Source organism: Pongo abelii, chromosome 7 (genome assembly GCF_028885655.2).
Source record: "Pongo abelii isolate AG06213 chromosome 7, NHGRI_mPonAbe1-v2.0_pri, whole genome shotgun sequence".
NCBI classification, from domain to species: Eukaryota; Metazoa; Chordata; class Mammalia; order Primates; family Hominidae; genus Pongo; species Pongo abelii.
This window is the reverse complement of record NC_071992.2, coordinates 120,597,754-120,611,488: the sequence shown is the minus strand read 5'-3', so window position 1 is coordinate 120,611,488 and position 13,735 is coordinate 120,597,754. Positions and strand designations below refer to the sequence as shown.

At 39.1% G+C, this 13,735-nt stretch overlaps 1 long non-coding RNA gene across 5 annotated transcripts in view; it reads right to left on the bottom strand.

The window, feature by feature from the left end:
• LOC112134636 (uncharacterized) overlaps positions 1–13,735 on the bottom strand; it is a 299,572-nt gene that overhangs the window by 282,681 nt on the left and 3,156 nt on the right. For 2 of the 5 annotated variants that reach the window (XR_008509231.2, XR_010141280.1), the window contains exon 2: positions 12,490–12,608. The exons of the other annotated variants lie outside the window; for them this stretch is intronic. This is a non-coding gene — a long non-coding RNA (uncharacterized LOC112134636). The remainder of the gene's footprint in view (positions 1–12,489; positions 12,609–13,735) is intronic. 5 annotated transcript variants of the gene reach the window in all.

Genomic DNA, 13,735 nt, shown 5'->3' with positions numbered 1-13,735 from the left:
TTGCAGCTCAAGGGATAGCTTGTACAACTTGAAAGGCCTTTAGTTTCTCTCAGAGTGAGTTAGGAAGTCCTTGGACATTTCTGAGTAGGTTGACATGATTTGACATGTTTACAAAACTTCAATCTGGCTGTTGGCTGAGAAAAAATCACTACTCACAATCATTTAATTTTTCTGTATCCAATTTGCAAAACCAGTAAGTGAGAATTGGAGATCCTTTTAGGTTACATTCAACTTTTAAGATGTCATAAAAATATGAATGGAAAGGGTATTTTTTAAATCCCTGGTTTAATTAAATGTTTTGTAATTGATGGAAAACAACAAATCAGTTGCTCAACTTGATACCATTTTTGAAATAAATGCTTGGTACAATTCATGATCTAAGCTACTCATCAAAGTGCCCTTCAAATTATCAGATTTTCCTATTTGCCATGGCCTCACAGTTATTTTCACATGTTCCCACTAAAACTTGGCTTAAAGAACTCCTGAAAGGAAAAATGGCAGAGATTCAGTAGATGCAAGATTTATTGTGACTCAAATTTAGATGAAACCAATCAAGTCTTGGCACGGGAAATTGAAGTACAATGTATTGAGATGTGTTGTTTTCCTGGTAACACTTAAAAAAGAAATCCATATGCTTCTGGCCTAACCAGACAAAGCTCTTATACTTGTGATGTTGAAGATTTTTCTGCATTTGACTTATTTTCAGTGTGAAAACAAGCCATGCGTATGAGCCAAGTTTTCCAGAGAAACAGAACCAAAAGGATAGATAAATAGATGATAAATATATAGATAGAGATTGATTTTAAGAAATTGTCTCATGTGATTGTAAAGATTGTCAAGTCTGAAATTTGTAGGACAAATCAGCAGCTGGAATTTCAGGCAAGAATTGATGTTGCAGTCTTGAGTCCAAATTCCACAGGGCAGTAGGATGGAGACTGATGCAGTTTCTATGTTGCAGTATCGAGAATTCCTTTTTCAGGAAACCTCAGTCTTTGTTCTTAAGGCCTTTACCTGATTGGAAGAGGCCCATTCACATCATGGAGGGTAATCTGCTTTACCCAAAGTCTACTGATTTAAATGTTAATTATATTTTTTTTTAAAAATCCTTACAGTAACATTTATAACCAGTGTCCGACCAAACAACTGGGTACCACATAGCCTAGTCAGGTTGACATATAACATTAACCATCACACCATGTTAACCTTCAGTCCAAAGCTCCTTCACAGGGTAGGGTCTAAGCAAATGCTGAACTGCATAACATTAATTTTCAAAGAACACAGATTATCCTACTCATCTGAAATCTGGTATCGTATTCTAATTACATTTTCATTTTCTTCACTCTTCTCTTTTTGCTGGAAATAAAAGCAAGAGGCACTATTCAAAGTTCTGTTATTAAATTCATGCATGAGAACAAATAATATTATTAATGAGGAATGAAAGAACAAGCTTTCTTCTACTTTTTTATTCCTATGTTGCTAATACAAGTTATATTTGAGAACTGCTACAGTAAAATCCCTAGATTAGGTTCATCTATTGTCTTAGACTGAATGTTTGTGTCTCCTTCCCAACACCCACAATTAATATGTTAAATCCTAATGACCATGTGATGGTATTTGGAGGTGGGGCCTGTGGGAGTTAATTAGGTCTTGAGAGAAGAGCCCTCATAAATGGGATTACTGTCCTTGTAAAAGAGACCCCAGAGACCTCCTTCATTTCCTCCTACCGTGTGAAGCTGCAGCAAAAAGACTGCTGTCTGTGAACCAGGAAGCAATCCCTCACCAGATACTGAATCTGCCAGCATCTTAATCTTGGGCTTTGCAGCCTTCAGAACTGTGAGAGATAAATTGTTTACTAGCCACTTAGTCTATAGTATTTTTATAGCAAATTGAATGGACTAAGACATCTATTAAATGTGAAAAGTAACCTGATAATGCACAAAAATTGCTTTAAATCAAGTTGAGTCCGGGATATTAGTAGTGTCTAAATGTAGTTTCATGGGATTTGAAGCCCTATTCTCACAGCTGGAACCACTGAATTTCCACATACTAGGGTTTCTTAGAAAAATCCTTTTCTTAAGAAGAATGTAGGGGCTTCTACCTTAGCATCTTGGAACACACCATTTTTCTACTTTGTTTCTGTGAGCTCTGACCCTGTGCCCCAGTACTAAGAATCTCTCTTGCTCCAAAGCTGCAATACTCACCTTGAACATCCAGTCTAATGATGCTGATTATCTATTTTTAACCTAATTGGCATCCCAGTCTTTCTGGGATTGAAGCCTTGTCTTGCTCTTGTTAGACTTTCCGTCTTTCTAGGGGCAAGACATCTGCCTCTGGATTGAAGATGAATAACTAAGGCCCCAGCTACCTGCTCAGGGTTCACTACCTACCTAGATGTACACGTGCCAACAGATCGGCCTCCCAGTAACAGCTATGTGCTATCCATCTGTTGGAATACTCCTGCCATCTCAGCCCTTCCTGTGCCATGCTCTTCTTTTTTTGGAGACAGAGTCTCACTCTGTCGCCCAGGCTGGAGTGCAGTGATGTGATCTCAGCTCACTGCAACCTCCGCCTCCTGGGTTCAAGTGATTCTCCTGAATCAGCCTCCCGAGTAGCTGGGACTACAGGCGCCTGCCACCAAGTCCGGCTAATTTGTTGTATTTTTAGTAGAGACGGCATTTTGTCATGTTTCTTAGGCTGGTCTCAAACTCCTAAGCTCAGGCAATCTGCCTGCCTCAGCCTCTCAAAGTACTAGGATTGCAGGCATGAGCCACTGCGCCCGGCTTTGTGCCATGCTTCCTTTGGGCTTCCTTTCTGAAAACCAGCCTGTCTTTCCTCCCCCACCTCTGCCCAAGGTCTACTTCTAGGTCCCCATTTCCCCAAGAATGCCTGCCCCTCAACAGAATTCACAGGGTATTATTACCCTTATAAAAATGGGCCTGGGTTTTCTCACCTGTAAAATTAGAAGATTGGACTAAAGATGACCCTTTCAGTTCTGACAGTCTTATGATTCTATAAATGCCTCTTTTGCTTAATGGCCCTTGACAACACCTCAGAGAAAATACAATCACACTAGGTCCTGAGTAGATTATTTCTATTCCTACATTTCTGTGCCTAGCTCTCTTTTCTGATAATAAAGTTCTCATCATTCGTTTGGAGTAATGCTTCTATTTCTTAGAGAGTACTTTTCTTTAAATACTGTAGTCATTATGAGTTCACCCAATCTATTCTAGTGAGACTATTAAGGGACGTACTAAAGATTTTCCTTCGCATTTATTACACAACACAAATTAAACTTAAACGGAAAGCATTGCTAATCCACTGCTTCCTGCCCATGAGAAGGATTAAGACCGAGCATTCTGGGCAGGATGAGCTCGCTGGTCCACACACGCCTCTGATAATGGGCCTTTGATGGTTAGGATATCTTTGGGCTTGTACACTTTCTCCTCTCTTTTGGTAAAAGAATATTTTTACACAGTGCATTTATTAGGAACCTTGCTCCCTGAGGCTTAAATGTTAACAAAGGATTAAGAGCATAAATAATTTACATGAGATACAAACATATCCATGACAGCATAACACATTTTAAATGATACACTGAACAAAAGTTAATATAGTTTTCCATTGCATATGAGAATAGGCAAATCCTCTTGTCATTTACCTTTACTTTCAAAAACGAAGTTCATAACAATAAAATTTTTCACTCACTGAGCTATTATTTTTTTCCAATCAGAGAACTTCAGCAGAGACTGTTTTAGGAAGCGTGGTATCTATACTTACTGCACACATAAAATGAATCTTAAAAACGATTAATGAGATTGTTTTCCCTTTCTAAACAACTGAATTAAATTAAAAGCATGATCAAACTACTTGGCTGTACAGAAATCAGTTATTAATACTGCTTAAAAAATGTAATAGGGAACAGCTGATTCAGTAGACATAGATATATTTGGCCTCTGTAGAGCTGAACTTGTCTGTCCCATACCACATTTGAAGTTATTCCAATAGTGCCGAGCAAAATAGTGACAGAGTAATTGGCATTAAACAAGATAAAGGATATGTGTTCTTTGGCTATTATGTTAGCAACTGAGTACATTGAAATACTATCAGCCAAAAATATAATTTCCAAAAAGAACATTACTGATATAATAAATGTTTGTGACCTTTAAGTCTTCTAAAGGTGTAATATGGCTCTAGGAGAAATAATCAGGCATTCTTGCACCAACTTGTCTTCTATCTCAGGGAAGGATTGCTGTGCAGTAAGGGGTCACCTTAGAAGGGAATTGGGGAAACATCCCTGACCTCGAATCTCTCCACCCTGACACTTCCACTAACGACCCATTAAATTATAAATACTCTAGAAGAGTAACCATATTTGGCTTCAAGGTGGATTTGTTTATAAAGTTTTTTTTTGTTTGTTTTTTTGTTTTTTGCCAGGAATCATTTCTGATGGAGGAAGGGAGAGGGTAAGAAAGCATCAACACATTGGGAGCCTGAAGTCGAAGGAAGAGAATGTAAGCAAGGCTGGGGAGAACAGAGGGGAAACAAAAATGGAACCATTGGGTGGTGAAGACAAACTTTACATACTTCAATGTTGTATCCAGGGTCCACGCCGAATTTAGAAATCCCTAAGTTTAACTTCAAAATGGATAATGCTGTAACCTAACAGGCTGAGGGGAAAAAAAGAAAAAAGGACAAAATTCTTGATGAAATCAGAAAAAATAAATAAATAAAGATCATCAAGAATTCAGCTGTGATCTAAATCAAAGGCCAAAGAAGTTTCTGTAGAGGCCACTGGATAAGAACATTAGACTTCCTTGTAGGCAATTCTGTTAGTTCCTCTTCACCTCTTGACCTTTCATTACTTGAGCTCTCTCTGGCACAGACGCACTTTATCTTTCCTTTTTTTGTAAAATTTTCTTTACTTGGTGTCTACAATACCAGACTTTTCTTCGTCTCTTCCCACCCACTGGCCATACCTTCTCTGTCTCTCCTCTCATTGTAGGTTTGTCTTCCTCTACCATCTCTGACCCCTGCAATACTGATGTTTTCCATATTCTCTAAGGGAAACTCCATCCTCTCCAGAAGCAATCTTATCAATGCCAATCATCTTCTACCTTGGGCCCATTTTTCTCCTCTGAAATACACAGTATACCCAACTGCCTGTTGAATTTCTCTACCTAAATGTGCTGGTTCTAAGTTACACTCATTATTTTCTCTGTCCTCTTCTCCCCACTTCACTCCATCTAGTTGCTCGAACTAGAAATCTGAGAGTCTTAAATTCTATCTGCTACACAACCACTGACTGTATTCTCTACTCCCCATTCCTACTGCTCCTGGGCACTCCTCAGTCCATCTCATCTCCTCGCTGCTGTCTGTAACCCCCTTCTGACTGCTCGCCACCTTTCCATGTCCTCCCACGTTGGGCTCTATCAAAATGGAGCCTGACTCCTCTGCTCAAAATTCTTTCAAGGCTCCCCAAATCCTGCATCATACAAAATAAAACTACACTTATTTGCATGTCACTTATAATCCTTGGTGATGTAATTCCTGATTATAGTTTCATTTCCTCACCTTCCTCTACCCCTATTGAATCAGCAATACCAAACTACTTTACATTCCCGGAACACACCCTGTTCTCTTCTCCTATGTCTACTTGACATTCCTCTGCCTTCACTGCTTTTGTATTACCCCTCACAAATCTCCTTCTTTACTGGCCATCTCCTACTCATTCTTCATTTCTCAAATCAAGTGTTTTTCCTCTGTGAAAACTTCTCTAATTCTCCCCTGTGGTTCTGGTGTATCTCACACATATGTATCTCTACTGTTACCATGTTTGTTCACTGAACAGTCCCAGCACCTGGTACAATCACTGGCACATACTAGGTGCTCAGTAAATACTTATTGAATGAATGAGTGTTGTTTATATTTATTGATATATCTATTTCCCCCACTAGATTATAAGCTCTGCTGTATCTACAAGGACTAGCCTGACAGAGTAGAACCTCCACGGTTTGGTGATTGAGTCAGGTAATGTGAACATCTACACTGTCTACAATCTTTAGCATATTTCAAGTATTCAAAAATATAGAGTGGATTATGAGTAAAATCTCAATAACATTCTAGTTAATTTTCAGAGAACTGATTTTATTTTGCTGAACCATCAACTTTAGCAAATACACATTGATGGACAGAAGACAATACTGGTAATAGCAAATGATGAATAACAAAGATAATTTATTTTGGAGTTTCAAAGTTGGAAAGCGCTCTTTAAACTTATCATTCTCATATGTTGGTGACTGATGGCCCAGAAATTCATAATGCATTGAACACATCTTGAATTTACACTACAAAGGTCTGGCTATCTGGGTTCCCTTCTCTGTTCCCTGATCCTGACTTCACACTGGGCATTAATTTCATCACCTCTTCAACTACTTCTAAGGAACAGTTTAACTTGATAGACAACAGAATTGGAATCTGTCTGCACATCTGAAGCAAAGTGTTAGCTCACAGCTTTCTGAAGAATGTTTTGAAAAGACTTCTTTTCTAAGGGCTTCTGCTGAGTTACAGAACAAAAGTCCTGTTTATTTTAATAGTCAATAAAATAAGTAGTATCCAACTTATAGGTCATATAAGGCCAGCTGAGGCTATAAAAAGCCCATAACTAGTATAGAGGAAATATTAAACATTGACAATAAAATAATAGAAAACTATGGCTTCAATAACAGATTTGTATTTGAAAAAATCTCATTAGGCAATATCTTGAATATCAGCACATGAGAATATGTGGGTCTCATCCTGCAGTGATATTTATTGGCTGTTCCTAAGACCAGGCATCAAAGATTTACTCCCTTTGTGCCTGGGCTCCAAACCTAGCAGTTTTCACTGGAAGCCCACTCATGCACTAATGTCCAGACAAGTGTCTGTCATATCTCTCTCTCTCCACTGCATTACCCCTGCCTAATAGCTTGGCTTCTCATTTCCCCCAAGAATCTATTTAATTCTTGAGCTTCTTTATTTATTCACTGAATAAATGTTTACTGAGCACCTATTTGGTGACAGGCCCTCTTTCAGGTGTTTCCAGTGAACAAACACAAAAGTCCCTGTCGATCTGGAGCTTTCTCTCCTCCTCACTTTCCTTATTTCTCTTCCTCAACGAAGACAGGAGAATCCGAATATTCTGATTCTACTCCCCATATCTGCAAATGCACCAATCAATAAGCTATACATGGGATTAGTGAATTCAGAGTACTTCTCTCATCTTCAGATAGAGGTCCATGTCTCAATTCTTAACACTATTTGTTCAGAGTTATAAGGAATGTCCATGAAGTGCCTTGCCAGCAGGAGGAGCCTGTACCAGGAGGAGGCTTGTGGGGAAATTCGTTAACTATTCTGATGAGTGTGGCCAATGCTGTGAGAACGGACTTCTTGAAAGACATCATCCACTGAACAGGAAGATGGGATGTGAGTGGGGAAGAATAAGTGTGCATGGTAGGCAGCCTGGATGACTGCTTCTGCCTGTCTGAGGCAATGAAAAAGCACAAAATGTCCAGAGGAGCCTGGTGCCTATATATCCCAGTCTCTGGAGTGCTGACGATTAGAACTGCTGAGAATCTAATCCAGAAGGAACACAGTCAGCACAGCTGCTCTAGGACTTGCCCTTTCTTCCCCACTCACAGGCCAGTTGAGGCAACCTCCAAATAACAGGTCTCTACCTGTTCATTGCCATTAACTGCCTTTAAGTCATGCATTTAAAAGCTGAAAGTATTTTGTGAAATTGTGTATATATGGGTATTTATAAATTGGAGTTACCATCTGAGGAGTGTCTGTACTTAAACAGAGCTACTAATTACATAGGAAAAAATGTTGTCGTGACTGGAGTAAAGTGCACTGGTGACTAGAGCCAGCCAACATAATGTTCTAAAGTGCTTAACTTTTTTCACTTAATTTGCTTTATTGAGTACAAGAATAAAATTTTTAAATTGAAATGCTTTTGACACAATTTCTTTCATGTCCTGTGCTGTGCAAGTGAGGCAGTGGACTCGGGGAATCGAAAGGCTTAGACTGTTCTTTTCCATCACAGCTGGTATGTATTCAAAATGCAAACCAGCCTGGGTATTTCCAAGGAGAATATTCTTTTCATGATGAAGCTGGAGTAATCTATTCTTTGGTAGAAATGACCTGTGTTTTCATGGCCTGATAACTGAGCAGTTTCATATGATTTGATGTATTCTTTGAGATCAGAAAAAATCTGTCATAGATCTTTTCTGAAGATTAGGGCAATAAGCAACCTAGGGTTCTCTGATCTTCAAAGGAAACTATAAATGCTGACTACAAGGTCAACGAAAAAAATTACTACAAAGCAGCAAAAAGCCAGACTTATGGCTCATCTAATTTATATTCGCTTGCTATTTTCAAAAATTCAAGGAAATAAAACTTTAAAAAATAAATCTAAATGTGTTTTATGTCTATTTAGCTTAAAGAGAATTTGAGTAAGTATGGGTTACTTCTGGGTAACAGAAGGAGACAGAAAAATAACTATATAGATTTTATTTTAAATTGTATGATATGAGAAAATAGGATCATTTTGCTTATGTCATTTATATGTTTAATAACAGTAGCTGCTATTTATTGAGTACCTCGTAGGTGCCTGGTGGTGTATTAAGTGCTTTACATACAACTTGGTAAAATGATTTAAGAGAGCATGCTCTAGAGTCAAACTGCCTGAGTCTAAATGCTGTCCATTTACTGTGATCTTGAGATAATTACTGAATATCTCTGTGCCTGTTTGTTCTTTTGAAAAATGGGGATAATCATAGTATCAAAATCACAGGATTGTTTGAGGACTAAATGCATAGCATACCATAGGCATTCAATATATTACAGCAATTATTTTCTCAAAGGTATGTAGATGATCAAAGAAGCCCCCGTTTTTTTCCTGTTTTATAGGAGGAAATATGAGGTACAAGAAGTTAGGTTCTTTACTAAGGTTGAACACCTACATCAAACCCAGCATGGTTAAACTCTTAGGCTTATACCTTGTAATAGTCTGTTCTTGCATTGCTATAAAGAACTACTTGAGACTGGGTAATTTATAAAGAAAAGAGGTTTAATTGACTCACAGTTCCACAGGCTGTACAGGAAGCATGGCAGGGGAGGCCTCAGGAAACTAACAATCATGGCAGAAGGTGAAGGGGAAGCAGACACATCCTAAATGGCTGGAGTAGGAGGAAGAGAGTAAAGGGAGAGACACTACACGCTTTTAAACAACCGGATCTCATGAGAACTCACTATTGCGAGGACAGCAAGGGGGAAATCCACCCCAATGATCCAATCACCTCCCTCCAGGCCTCTCCTCCAACACTGGGGATTACAACTGGACATGAGGTTTGGGCGGGTCATGAATCCAAACCATGTCAGCCTTTATCCATTACAGTATACTAAAGAGTTGACCCTTGAACAACACAGGTTTGAAGTGCTTGGATCCACTTATTACGTGGATATTTTTTTCAACCAAACATAGATCAAATATTGATGGTATGAAACCTGCATATAGGAAGGCTGCTGTTATATAGGTGGGTTCTGGTCCCGTAGAGTCCACTGGACTTAAGTATACATGGATTTTGCTATATGGGAGGGGAGGTGTCCTGGAACAAATCCCCTGCATATACTAAGGGGTAACTATATTTGCCAAATATACTGGGGAACCTCAAATCTTTTTTGGATTTAGGCAGAAGAAAAACAAATAAGTTACATATGCTTGAAATTAGCAGTATTTCCCTATAAAGAACCATCGGATTGCCATCACAGCTGCCAAATTCATTTCTGATGGGTTCATGGAGAGACATGGAATGAGATTTCATCCTACACACATTTCTAGCTCATATCCTCAGTCAATCATCAGAACTTAAACACAAAGTTATGTGCATTTTGAAACTTAGCAGTTAAATGACAACAAAAAAGCTCAGAGTATCTTTTTATATATACCAATGTCTGTAGCTAATGCTCCCTTTACTTCTTTTTCTTGGTGAGAGCAATTGTTTTGTATGTTTACAAGAGATAGATGTTATTACCACTATAAGTTATTGCATGCTCTATGGTCTGGTTTTACAATTAAGTTGAGCTTATGAGGGCAAAACTAAATCTATTTGGATTTGGATTATTTAATTTAGAGACAGGATTATATATTTGACTACTTGGTACAATGTTGGGTATGCTGTCACAGACCAGAATATTTAACCACAATAAATGTGCTAGTGAACCGGTATAGAAGTTACCTAGATTGATGGATCTCATTTGCTAGCCTATATTATTCAACTCCAGTGGAAATTAGAATTCATTTGTAAAGGGATCCCATTTACTTAACTTCAATCTTAAAAAACTGTCTTTTTTTAGTTAGTTATATGTTTTTTCTCAAGTTTGTTTTTCTTTTTTAAACACAATATTCCTTTGAGGGGGAGTTAAAAGATGTAACTTTCTCTGGCAGCATGCTGAATAGAAAACCCACTATCATCAATTTTCTTTCCAATAAAAGATGATTCTCAGAGTGGGAGTGATAATGTGCCCCAGTCTAACCTCAGTGTTGATGAGATTTTCAAATGCTACTAAATGAAGCAGAGTCTACATTGGGATGGAGCAAATTTTAATTGGTGACAAATAAAAATTAGACCATTATATGTGATGATAACCAAACAAGGAAAAAAGAGAAGTTTAAAATCAAACAAAAGGATTATTTAAGGGCATGTTTCCATAAAGTGGAAGATTGTAGCCCTTTTCAAAATATGTCAAGGGAAAAAGAAGCAGTCCCTGTACTGCTCCACTCCCAATTGCATGTACTTGAGGAGCTCCAGAACCACTTGGAAAAGGATTAAGCAGCAACTCAAATGGTTGCCTCATTCAGTTTGTCTCAAACTTTGAAGAAAATGGTTGACAGAATATTTTAAGAATCTGCTGAAAATAATGTCTTCTCTCTATAAAAGTACATGAACACAAAATCTTCATATAATTTCAGAAGGCTTAAGATTCTTTGAAGCCCATCGGTGCATCCAGAGGACTCAGATTAAGAATGATATGGGTCTCAGGGGCATGATTTATGCTTTAAATCATGCAGTCCAGAACACTGGCCAAGCAAAATCAACTAGTAGTACAACTGCAATGGAATTGTTACCAATAATAACCACTGCATAGCTATAGTTTTCTGGATTTCAAAGGCTTTCTCACAGATGAACAATTTGATGTATCAGCCCAGATGGCCAGCTAGGTAGATTAGGTGAGAAAAAGGGAGTAACATTGAGTACCTATTCTGTGATGTGATGCTTATTAACGTCTGATATCCTACTATAATTGTTTTCAATAAATAAAAATGTTCCCTCATAAAATATAAATACCTTTCACTGGTGAACACTGAGTACTTATTAGAGCCCTTCTAATAAAAAACAAAATAGTTAGATTTTGAAGGCATTAAGGTGGACACCTAGATCTACATTTCTCAAAGCTTTTCTGGTGGTGGTGGGGGGTTAGTGGGGTGTCACTAAGACTATTTCAGGAAAGTACATGAGGTTCTCCCTTTGCCAATTTATATATTGCATGAGTCTAGATTTTCTTCATATACTTCAACCAAAACAACATATTGCAACAGATTGGATGCAGAAGCAGATATGAGAATCCAGCTGTCTTCTATTAAACCAGCCATTAGGGAGATTTATAAAAGTGCAAAAACAAAGCCACTCTTCTTAATTTTTGTGTTTGTTTTGGAAAGCAGAGTTATGTAATCTTGTAATGCATGTTTTATTTTAAATGAATTTAAAATAAATTCTTTTTTTTCTATTTTAATTTGTAAATGCTAAATATCAACAGATATGACCCACATAAATAAAAGTTCTTTGGTGTCCTCACCAAATTGTAAGTGTTATGGGGGTCCAGATACCCAAAAGTTTGATAACCTGGCAAGTCTGAGAAGACACATCTGGGTGGATGAGCAAGTATAGGGGTGGGAGGGGTGTGACAGGAACTGATGAGGGCACTGTGTGTCTCATGTTCGGGACAGGGTTCCTTGAATGGTACTAAAAGTGGACAGGGGAGGATGCAGTCCAGTCTACTTCTTCACTTTGCTTGTGGCCTGTTCTTAACACAGCTCTCATGGAAGCGCAATTTAGAGAAAGCAATCTCAAGAAACAAGAAAGTAGAGTTTAGAATCCTAAAATTAGGACAGACAACTGCAATTTGTTTAGTGAAAAACACTGAAGTTGCTTCTTTCCAACAAGAATGGAAAACATTTTCGGAGTGCTGGTTGCTTTTTTTGCCAGATGATATAAGATTTGTTAATTATTAGATTTTTGTAATACTTATTAATACATTTTTCTCTTATCTTTCGGAATACCATTTCCTGGTTTAAAAAAAAAAAACTTAAAAGGGGGTAAATCGGCAGGAGACAGAGGGAAAGCCTAAATGTATTCCCCAGAAAGTATGTTTTAGATTTTAACATTTACTTACTGAGAGGTGAGGCCAGCTGAACTTCCTGGGTCGAGTGGGGACTTGAGGAACTTTCCCGTCTTACAAGAGGATTGTAAAATGCACCAATCAACGCTCTGTAAAACGCACCAATCAGCACTCTGCAAAATGCACCAATCAGCAGGAGTCCAAAAGTAGCCAATCATGGGGAGGATTGAAAGAAGGGCACTCTGATAGGACAGAAACGGAACATTGGAGGGGACAAAAAGGGAATTAAAGCTGGGGCCACCACCAGCCAGCACCTGGGGTCCTCTTCCATGCTGTGGAAGCTGTCCTTTTGCTCTTCACAATAAATCTTGCTACGGCTCACTCTTTGCGTCTGTGCCATCTTTAAGAGCTGTAACACTCACGGGGAAGGTCTGCAGCTTCCTCCTTGGTCAGGGAGATCACGAACCCCCTGGCAGGCGCCAACTCCGAAACATTACAAGGCACTAAGCAGTGTGCTAGAGAGTTTGCTGTGGTATAGGGGGAACAATCTTTACTTTGGAATGAGAAAAACTGTTTCAAAGAACTTACTTGCCATGAGTAATTTAATCTCTCTTACTCTTTTCTATAAAACATGGATAATATTTATCTCACAAGGATGTTTGGGATTAAAAAGTGATAACCTATGTCAATAGGACAGCATGATGCAGTGTAGGTCTTCAATGAATAGCATGGAGAGTGCTTGCAAAGGGCAACGATAAAATCTAATAGAAATAAGACGTTGTAGACAAACACTTTAAAAACACAGGGCATAAGGTCTGATGTGCCAGCATCACTACAGACCTACTTAGAAAAGTGTTCTGGGGATCTCAGTAAAGGAGGACTCCCATTTGTTGGGAGTGGGGAAAGAGCTTTAGGGAGACTGCAGCCTAACGGGCGAACCCTCCTCTCAATATATCTACCCTGAAAGTCCGCTCCAGCCCTGCCGAGCATCCTGGCCCAGCTGCACCCGACCCAGCGTGAGATGTCAAATGACCTCTTGGGGCTTCCACGCCAGACTGGAGGGGCTCTGCACAAACCTTGCCCGACTCATTCCGGGCACCTTGAGCGTGGGAGTCCACACTGCCCCTTGACCGACCAGCTGCCGGGTTGGCCGCACTAACTTGCGCCCACCCCCACTCGAAGCTCCGCGCCGACCGCAAGTGGAGACGTGGGTGTACGGGATAGAGGAAGGAACTCCCAAGTTCTCAGCTTCAGACCATCCACGCCTCCCCCAACACGGAACCACCTTCAGCCTCCCAGC